We start from the raw sequence: 9,920 nt of genomic DNA on the forward strand, positions 1-9,920 counted from the left end.
TTTCTATAAAAATTTTCTAAACAGTTTTTTTAGATATAGAAAAGCTTATTCTAAAATGCATATGGAAAGGCATAGCTAAAATAGCTAAATAATCTTGACAAAGAATAAAAATGTGTGGGGGAGGGAATCATTCCATCCAATACTGAGGCATCTATATTGCTATATTAATCGGAAGAGGGCAGTATTGGTTACAGAAAAAAAATAGAAGATTTTCTGGATTTAGGACTAAGCAGAGTTCTTAGACTTAGCCCCCAAAACATGATTCCTATAACTAAAAATTGATAATTTGGGCCTCATCACAATTAAATATTTTGCTCTGTGAAAACCCATGTGAAGAGGATGAAGGCCAGGATTAGAAGAAAATATTTACAAATTTTATATCCAGTAAAACGACCAGCATCTAGAATATATAAAGAAGTCTCAAAACTCAACAGTAAAAAAAAAAACACACAATTTAAAAATGTGCCAAAGACATGAACAGACATCTCACTGAAGAGGATATACAGATAACAAGCTTATTGGAAAGATGTTCAACATTGGTAGCCATTAGGAAAATGGGTATCATAATGAGCGTCACTGCACATGCATCAGAATGGCTAAGACAAACCTTAGTGACAACATCAAACACCAAAAGTTGGTGAGGTTGCAGAGAAACTGGACCAGGCATATATAGCTGATAGAATGGTAGAGCCATTCTGGAAGAGCATGACAGATTCTTATAAAACTGAACATGCAATAACATACAACGCAGAAATTATGCTCCTAGGCATTTATCCCAGAAAAATGAAAACTTAATGTTCACATATGAATATTCATAGCAGCTTTATTTGTAATAACCCAAAACTGGAAACAGCCCAGAGAGCCTATACCAGGTAAGTGGTTAAACAAACTGTGGTATATCCATACTATGGAGCACTACTCAGCAATAAAAAATAAAAAACTACTGATATAGGCAACAACTTGAAAGAATCTCCAGGGAATTATAGTAAGTGAAAAAAGCCAATCCCAGTAGGGTACATGCTAAAAAGCCAATCCCAATAAGGTATATGCTATATGATTCCACTTACATAGCATTTTGAAATGACAGAATTTTAGAAATGGAGAATATATTACTTGTTACCAAGAATTAGGAATGTGGATGTGGTGGGTGAATGGGAGGTGAGTGTGATTATAAAAGGGCAACATAAAGGATCCTTGTGGTAATGGAACCATTTGGTATCTTACCTGTGGTGGTGGGTGAATGAACCTAAATATGTGACAAAATTGGACGATGTTTCAAGTGACCTGGATAGCTGCAGATAATAAGGGAAAGAATCCTTTCAATCCAAGACCCCAAAATAGGAAGAAGCTGGATGTGTACAGGGAAGAGAAAGTGGCCAGTGAGGCTGGCACCCACTGAGCAGACTAGTACAATGTGAGGTCAGCAAGAGTGGTCCACGGCATGTGGGCTTAGTAAACCAGAGCCAAGAGTTTGGATATATTATTCATCTTTGTCCTCCATTCTCTCCACCCTCAAAATGTAAAATCCATGGCTTAACGCATTGTATTACACATGGCAGATTTCAATAAATGTTTATTATGTGTAATTTAAGCCAGATCTAGAATCTAAGCCTCTTTTTCCTTCTGTTTTCCTCACAACATCATACAGTGTCTCTGATTCTAAAAAAAAAAAAAGCAGACAAATAAATGAAACCCACAGGCATCTGCTCCTGGGAACTTCCCAGGATTTTCCTTTGAGTACACTAGGTAGCTCATTCCCCTAAGTACTTTGGCACTTCATACGTAGTATTCATGAATTCAATGAGCTGTTTAGTGAGTAATTTGACTCTGAACCGTGAGAAACAAAAACTAAATCTGGGTCTAAGGAGACTATGGCAATTCATCCAGTTCAATATCACTGATGGAATATAAGCAAAATCTTCCTCCATTCCAGTCCAAACACATAAATGACAGCAACATATAAACATATAAGCGCAGAGGCTACTATGAAAACTGGAAATGAAAATCTCATCAATCAGAAATGGAGAGGCTTTCCTAAAAAGCATATTGAACGCCACAGCAGCGAGTAGGGGCTGAAACTGTGTAACCTGGGGGTGTCAGGGAAGATGGACCAGCCCCAAACTGAAGTCACAGGGCTGACTGTGGGCTCTTGGACCACACTGTGTCTGCATATTGGAGCCTGAACTGTATCAGGGCAGGAGAAGAACAGCCTGCCCTTGACTGAAAGATGGCATCACCCACCTATACCTAATGGAGACTCAAAGTCGAGAAACATGTTACTTACTCTGGGTAAGAATCCTGAGATTGTATTAGATTCTTAAGGCTGTTGTAACAAATTACCACAAACCAGGTGGCTTAAAACAACAGAAACTTATTGTCTCAGTTCCGGAGGTTGGGAGTCTGAAATTGAAGTGTCGGCCAGGCCATATGCTCTCTGACACCTATAGGGGAGAATCCTTCCTTGCATATTCTAGCTTCTGGTGGGTTATCAGCAATCCTTAACACCCCTTGTCTTGCAGCTGCATTACTCTAATCTCTACCCACATCTTCACATGGTATTCCTCCTGTGTCTCTTCTCTTATGAAACCAGTCATGTTGGATTAAGGGCTCCCCTTACTACAGTACGACCTCATTTTAACTTAGCTAACTGCATTTGCAATGACCCTATTTCCAAATAAGTTCATATTCTGAGGTACTGGAGGTTAGGACTTCAACATGTCTTTTTGGAGGACACAGTTCAAGCCACAACACACAGCAATAGATAATTAACACACCCAGCCAAACTATGCACGTGTAGGGGGGGAATGAAGATATTTTCAGGCATAGTCATCCCATAACAGTGATGTATACAGAATTGCATCTGCAGTGGTTACTGCTAGACTATCCTTTTTTACATATTTACGTATCCATAAAATATGGTTTTATTGGATTTTAAATATTATATAAATGTTATAGTGTGGGTATCCTGCTGCTGCTTCCTGTTTTTCACTTGTTATATTCTTGAGATTTACTTACTTTGGAAAGCTAGTTCAATTTTTAAAATTTCTATATGGTATTTGATTGTAGACATATAACCTATTTTATCAAAATTTTCTCTCTTGGAGGAATGTATGTTATTCTCTATTTGCCTTTCAAGAGTGCATATTTTTCTCTACTGACCTTTTAAGAGTCATCCTCTGCCCTTCTCTACCTGGCTGTGTGTCCTGGGAAGCTGACCTCTTGGGACAGCATCACTGGTACTCCCTTGCTCTCTGACTTAGTGTTGGGTTTGGCCAAGGCCAGGCACCAATGGGAGACCAGGTGGCAGGAGGACAGTGTGGTGGTGCTTTCCCCCTGCTGGTCCACATTTTTTATAGTGGCTGCCCTCTACCAACCTTTTGGAGGGCAACATTTCACCTCTGACTTCAGCTCTCCAAATTCTAGTAACACTGCTTCATCCTTCGGGTCTCAAGCTGATAATGACTTTCATCCCTTGCTACTTCCTGGGTGCTTTACCAATCTTTGTTGGTCCCCTAAACTTGCTAAAACTTGTAAACAGTCCTTTTTTAAAATCTTTCTATTTACTGTTTGACTACACCATCTATTTCTTGTCCAAATCTTGACTGATACACTAACTGGTTCCAGAAGTTGCCCTAAGACACAGTCCATCAAACTGGATTACAGAATTAGGTCATTTATACATTTGATGAGTGCGTGGATGAACTCTTCACCAAGGGGAAATGGGACCTTGGTAATATGAGGCAAACAATAGCTGGTATCTTTATTAATACAAGTCTGCCTCTGGCATGTGATATGTGCCTACTGAACTAGCAAATGTCTTTCCTTTAGTTTCCATCAGCAAGTATAACCTGCAACATCTCACCTTTGCCCAGGGGTTCAGCAGTACACCTTTGCTGTCTTTTATCAAAGCAATGTCTGATCTCTGTCATATTATAGTCTAGACTAGAGCAGTGATCCTCACCAAGTGTCATTTGTGAACTGGTTTCTGGTCCATGTTTCTTACATGTTCCCAATGAATTAGGGAGCTTGCACCAGAATGTGAACTATGGCACTAAGTACACTGTTCTGTTCAGCTGACAATTTTTTCTTAGCAAGACTTTTTCGATGAGGGAGCAGTGCATTGATTTACATTCTGGTATAACCTCTGTTCATCATTGTCACAGACCATGGCTTTGAATAGCTGATATTCTGGTCTGGGGGGACCTTGATTACCTTGACATGGAACAGGGTATCATGTTGGGACATCAGGAAGAAACTAATAACCAGATGCCTTAGGAAGAAAAAGCGTAGCTGAGGAAGGGAGGCAACCATGTGAAAGTTCACAGACCTCTGATGTTATGAAGTTTCTAGTAGGACAATGGTATAAAAACGTCAAGACATTCCCTCTTAAATGAGAGGCAAGTTGCCTCACTTTGCACAGCCCACAGCAGAAAGAGCCCTAGGACTTAACTTATCTACGGCATTATATTTGAGCATACTGCTCTGATCCATCTACAAGGTAACTTGTAAGGCTTCCTCTTGCAAGAGGTATGTGGAGCAGGAGAGGGTCTGCAGCAGGTCCAAGCTTTTACACAAGGTGACCTGCCACTTAGGCCTATGACCCAGAAGACCGAATGGTACTTGAAAAATTTGTGGCAGAAAGGGATGAAGTATGTGCCAGCAATAGTAACATCACAAAGCAGATCCCTGAGGTTTTGGAAGGAAGCCTATTTCCTCTTCTGCCAACCACTATTTTCCAGTGGCAAAGCTGCTTTGTGTTTACTACTAGGCTCTAATAGAAAAGAAACAGCCCAATATGGTGTAGAACAGCACGTGAATCTAAGAATGGACTATAAGAATGTCTACCATCAACTGAAGACATTATGAAGTTGGATGTGTGCAACAGCATTCATTCCCTTATGAAATGTGATTGGTATGTATGTATGTGTAAGACTGAGCCTGAGCGGGTCAAGAAACCACAAGTAAATTTCAGGAGTGATGGCTCAGACTCCGCTGACATCTGCTCCTGCTCTTCACTTTCTCTTCCCTAACTCTTCTGGCCTTGTTGAGATCCTAAAATCATCGTGGTCTTATTAGTCAGTGGCCAGATTGTTGACATGTCAGCACCATTTCCAGCTTTCTTGTTTTGCAGGGTCTAGGACAAGGGTTGGCAAACAACTGTCTGTGGCCCAAATTCAGCCTGCCACCTGTTTTGTACTGCTCAAAGCTGAGAATGGTTTTTACAAATGTAAATGGTTGGGGGAAAAAAATCAAAAGAAAAATAAGAGTTTATAACATGCAAACACTATCTGAGATTCAAATTTCAGTGTCTCTATGTACTTACTTTTCACACTACATTGACAAAGCCTAAAATATTCACCATCTGGCCTGTTATAGAAAAATTTTGTTGACTCTGATCTCGAAGCCTATGTTGCCCAAAATTCCTAGTAGATTAGATTCCACTAACGAGAGGTTCTCATAGGAGATTTAGAAGGAAGAAAAGAAGCAGAAGTTTTCTCCTGTGAGGTGTTAGGCAACTTCATGAGCTTTGGCAAACAGCTGATAGGAGGTGTCGCTAGCAGCTTCTGGGCTTCCTCTTGTGAATTAGCCACAAAGGTCCAGCAGAGATCACAAGTGACTCCTGTACTTTATCGTATCCTGAATTTGAATGGCATTTTCCCCTAGGCTTCACTCTGCCCACCCTTCCAAAGACTTGTGTGGGCTTTGCATTCCCATATTTAATTCCTTCTTCCTGGAAGTACCTACATTAAGTATTTCTGATCTTCTACCCAAACCTTTCTGAGCCAATAAGAAAAGCACTGAATCACTGAGGGAAAGAGAGTAGCTAGCACATAGCTGTTGCCATAACTGGAATTATGTGTTCTGTGAGAGCATACAATAAAGGAATTCTTACTTATTCTGAGAAATCAGGTAAAGTTTCCCTGAGGAAGTGAAGACTGATCTTAGATCTGAAAGAATAAGAATTAACCAGGCAAAGGACTGGAACTTTCAGGCCAGAGGAAGTGTTATAGGAATGAGGGCTGGTATGCAAATAACCCTTTAGAAGGAAGAATATGGTGCTATAAAGAGAAAAATGCCAGTGGGACTGAAACTTCGAGAGCAACATGCAAGAGAAAGCTGGACAGAGAGAGAGAGAAAGGCCATGTAATGCAGAAGCTTCTAGGCTGTGTTAAGGATTAGTGTCTTTCTCCCATGAACTATGGGAAACATTTTCATGACCTCTGTTGGTCATGAAAACTTTATGAAAGAGATGACATGAGAGATGGGATTCACTAGCGGGTGGGAGAGTGGTGAGAGAGGAGGGCATTCCAACAATGGCACAAGACATCTTAGTGAATTGTTTATCAGCCAGTGTAGCTGGAGCAGAGTATAGTGGAGATTAACTTAAAGACAAAGTGGAGAACCTACCATGGCAAGGGTTTTGATTTTATTTTGTTGTCAATGAAACATTATTCAGGAACCATAACGACACTCCTGGAGATGGTTTTTGTAGTAAACAAACTGAAATATCCAATTTGAATTTAGGTTGAGAAATACTGCTGGCTTTTGTTAATGATAGTGTTTTTGTGGTTCTTGAAATGAGACAAGAGGCTTAAAGATACAGGAAATTGGTGGCTTTGGTAAAGACTTTACATTGTTTCATATTAAAAAGAGCCGCTGCGGGGGTTTCAAAGGAAATAGGTTATGGCACTTTTTAATATTAGATGAGTAAGTACCACATCTCCTAGGCTGTGTCTTCAGTATCCAGCACTGGCAATCTTATCTCATGAAGAAGGCAAGAAAAGGATGCTAATTGAAATTTGACACGCAGGTCTTGAGAGACATGCATGCAAGCAGTTTATTGGAGAAGTGGTCTTGAGAACAGCATATGAGAGGGGTGAAGAAAGCAGGATTGAGCAGAGGGAAAAGTTTAACCATGATGCAGTTGCAACAGAGCTGGGATGGCCCTTCAGAGTTGCAGGTTGCCCCAACGGAGGCAAAGAGGTTAGGTTTTGTACCCCTGCATCAACCAATCACTGGCACCAGGCTACCCAGAGGGAAGGGACGTAACCTTGGATGAGGAAGCTTCCACAAACCAAGGGTAATTCTCAGAGAAGCGTTCAGCTAAGAGCTGTCAATAGTCAACACTTCTGACAACTGGGGAATGGGCACATAGGCTCCGAGGAGGGACCTGGGAGGTACACCGCAGCATTTATTACAGTTCACCCCTATGTGTCTCTTGTATCCATTTACTTCACATAATGAATTTATCCCATCTGAAATCCGCTCTTCCAGGATTCTGGTTGGCCTCTGTTACCAGGAAAACATGCAAGAGAAGAGTTAACAGCACAAACTGAAGACCCCACTGCTGCAGCTAAGTTCAGGGATATACATCATCTCCCTCCTTTACTACTCATTCTAGGTTTACCTCACCATTGACTAGCTCTCTGCTGGTCTTGGTGGCTTATGTGGTTGAGTGATGCAGACTCTTATCCATGAGGGATGAGAGCCCCTAGTCCTGTGCATTTCCCAAGCAATAACTGCTGTACTTGACTATTTACTGTCAATAATGAACATAGAAGAACCAACAGATGCCCCAGTGGACCACGTGGATGCCAAATGAATTCTTCCCTATCCCTATTATGTACCAGCAGCCTTGCCTCCCTATGAATATCAGGATCAATTATACCTGCCATGATGGTGCCACCATTACTTGCTTGCTGAACTCTGGGTGCAAGAAGTTTGAAGTGTCCAGGGGTCAATTTTGACTTAAAGTTTGGTGGGACTCTTACTGTGTCCTCTGGCGGAAGGGTTCTCTGTCTGGAAACCAGAATATCTAGAGCCATGGAGTCTAGAGTTAAAGCTATAGGAAGCAAAACTCCGAGTAGGTCTCTGAGATTGATTATCATTAGAGACACTCTTACCTGCACCCCTTGGTTCCTGTGTCCAGGTGTTTATATATTGGGGACCCAGCACAATATAACGGATGTTGATTTTGGGGATGTGTCATATCATGAAGGATGGTGCCCCATTATCCAAGCTAGTGTCTCATCTGCACATTCCGTCACCCCACCAAGCTGGTAGTTTCCAGGTAACACAGAATGTAACAGGACCAATGGAACCCATGACCATGTGCTCATGACTGGACCACTTTTTCTTTAAAATGTTTCCTCTGGTTTTGTTTGTTGTTTTGAGGGATCCCATGTTGGTAGATTAAAAACTCTGTAAATCTTTGTATAGTGATACTGGTTGAGGTCTTGAAAGCAATAAAGGTAACCCGCACTCAGAATAATTGTTGGTTCCAGTCAATATAAATCACTGGTTTTTGCAGTGTAGAAGGAATCCAATGTACTCAACTTGCCACCAGATGACTGGTTCATCTCCTCAAGGGATTGTACCATATTGGAGGCTCAGTATTGGTCTCAGTTGCTGTCAGATTGGACATTTGCCAGTGGCTAAGGACATAGGCTGTGTAAGCATCAATTAGCTGTTGAATTCTGTCCACTTGGTTGTGGTGGATATTCTCTGGTATTAATATACAATACAAGGATCTTCATACTCCGTATCCCCCTTGATAAATATAGCCAATACATCTTTCCCTGCAGTCTTCCAATTTTTCTCATACCAGGGCCCCAAACAAATAGCCAAGCCATTCGTCACTGTCCATGAATCAATGTATATTCATACATGACTATTTCTCTTTCCGTACAAAGTCAATGACCAGGAGCACTGCCCAAAACTTTATTGAGTGCTATAATTTTCTCTAGCCACTGTCTTTCAAGGCCACCACTAAGTGGGGCTGTAGTGAAATAGCTGTCTATTTTCAGCCTATACCCATATGCTGAGTCAACCAATTTATGAATTTAGCTTGGCCTTTTCTCCTCCAATTTTAGATGATCACTTCTCACTTAGTTATTGCTACTTGATGAGAGAAGAGTGTTGGTGCCACAGTAGTGGGTGACATGGCAGTCTGCACTGTTTCACCAGTATCTCATTCCAGTTCACCATTGGTAAAAATTCTAAGAATTGCACTGCAAATGATAGGGTCCTTATTGCCACATAGCCAGCAGTGGATCTGGATCCAAAATCACATTCCTGAGTTTGCTTCCTAGGTATACTCCTAGTACCAAATCTCTTAGGTTAAATTCCACAGTAAATAGATTCTAAGACTCTAGCATCTGCATGCAGGTTTATTGGGGAGTGCTTTTACTGGGGAACAACACAAGTGAGGGATGAGGAAGGCAAAACAGGGCAGAGGATGAAACTGAACTGTGATTATTTCTAACAGAGGCCTCACCTGATCCTATGGACGTTTCTGAAACTGGGAGAGCCCTTCAGAATTGTCTCAGTTGAGTCAGGAGGATCAAGAACTTTGTACCACAACTTTGACTACTCATTAAATTCAAGCGGCCCTCAAGGAAGTGTTTTAATATTGACTAAGGCTATTTCTTTCAACCAAGGATAATTCTAGAGATGAACTCAGTTGAGAGCCATTGGCAGCAACACTCCTAGTAGCTGAGAGAATGAATGCATTAGTTTTGAGCCCTTAACATTTATTTCAACTGAAGTAATAATCAAAAGTATGAAAAAAGTTACTAAAGTTACTAAAGTAATAATCAAAATATGAAACCAATATATATTTAGGCTTTTAAAAAAAGGAAAACATGCAGAAATATGTAATCTTGTAATATTTGTATTACAAGAAGTGGAAAGATAAAAGAACAGAAGCACTAAGCCTTTGGGGCCAGTCCACCTTTAATGATTTATATTTCCCCTCCAGCTAAATTTGACTTTAAAGAAATCCCTGCCCACCATACCGGGTTTGAAGACCCAGAAAAGACAAGCACTGAGGATTTTATAATAATGCTATAATCAACTTTGGACAGAGGAAATTTTTCAAAACTGATACCTCTGACACTAGGAGTTCTGGTTCTTAAGGA

The sequence above is a fragment of the Balaenoptera musculus genome, chromosome 12, assembly GCF_009873245.2.
Source record: "Balaenoptera musculus isolate JJ_BM4_2016_0621 chromosome 12, mBalMus1.pri.v3, whole genome shotgun sequence".
Classification (NCBI taxonomy): Eukaryota; Metazoa; Chordata; class Mammalia; order Artiodactyla; family Balaenopteridae; genus Balaenoptera; species Balaenoptera musculus.